Source organism: Parasteatoda tepidariorum, chromosome 3 (genome assembly GCF_043381705.1).
Source record: "Parasteatoda tepidariorum isolate YZ-2023 chromosome 3, CAS_Ptep_4.0, whole genome shotgun sequence".
NCBI lineage: Eukaryota > Metazoa > Arthropoda > Arachnida > Araneae > Theridiidae > Parasteatoda > Parasteatoda tepidariorum.
The window spans coordinates 41,776,950-41,778,052 of NC_092206.1; the positions used below are offsets into that span (position 1 = coordinate 41,776,950).

Consider the following 1,103-nt stretch of genomic DNA (forward strand, 5'->3'; position numbering starts at 1 on the left):
CTAAAGTTAAAAGAGGAATATAAAAATTTCATTTCTTCGCATGTTTTAAATCGAATTCGTATATAAAATTGTATATTTATTTGCTGATATTACTTTGGCATAAATATTAGTACAATTATTCAAAATAATTAAGTGTTTTAAATAATATAGGCACATATAATCGTAACTAGTTTTTCTCCGAAACACTTTTGCAACAGTAGTTCAACTAATGAACTTTTTTAATGGCTTGTCAAAAAATAAATAACACATGAATACATTATTCTATATTAATTTATTGATCAAAATTTGAAATTTCGAATATAAATTGTGTGATAGATTAACGATAATAACAGAAAGAATTACTTATTAAGTACGTTTCTTCTTAAGATTTAAAGTTTATTAAATTCTTAAATTTTACTACATTGACTACAAGCATTTTAACTGCAAACATTTTAAAACATTTACTACAAACCTAGTACTATGTCTGCTTTCTTGAAAAACTGAAACAAAACAAAGACAAGTTTTAGTGAAAAAGAAGTGCATTTGAAAACTAAACTAATGAGTTATACTTTTATGATTGTAGTAAAAAAATATTTTTATTTTAATGTTGTCAAACGCGGTGGAAAAAAGAGTAAAGTTTGATACAAGCTTTTCTGAAGACGTAGAAAAAAAATACCTTAAATTTCTAACCATTAAATTCATTTGTCTCGAGTCCTTCTTTATTGGTAGCAAAAACCCAATATTTTAGATAAACGAGAGTTAAATTAAAAACAAAAATTAAATGAAGTGTAACAGTGTTAATTAAATGAAGTGTTACTGTGTTGCAGTGCAATAGTACACAAATAGTTGATAGTTGTAATAAAATTCCTAATTAAAAACGTGTTTATCTCGATTATAATTTCTTTTTCTTTGTAAAAATATCTCATAAATGAATAAATAAGATCCGTAATACGTATATATCTGTAATACTTATTTAAAAAGAAATATTTACTTTTAAATTTAGAAAACAATAATAATAAAACTTTCATTAAAACTATTTTTTTACTCACAGATATGTTTAATTTGGTATTTTTTTAAAAAATTATTTTTGGTTATTCGAAAATAACCTATATTGTGACCTGTTT

General features: G+C 22.8%; 1 protein-coding gene across 1 annotated transcript in view; it reads right to left on the reverse strand.

Moving 5' to 3' along the window:
- Window positions 1–482, reverse strand: part of LOC107453428 (uncharacterized) — a 50,302-nt gene extending 49,820 nt beyond the window's left edge. Inside the window, exon 1 of the transcript XR_011636394.1 lies at window positions 452–482. The gene's annotated coding sequence lies outside the window, so the exon portion shown is untranslated. The remainder of the gene's footprint in view (window positions 1–451) is intronic.
- Window positions 483–1,103: the final 621 nt, after the last annotated feature.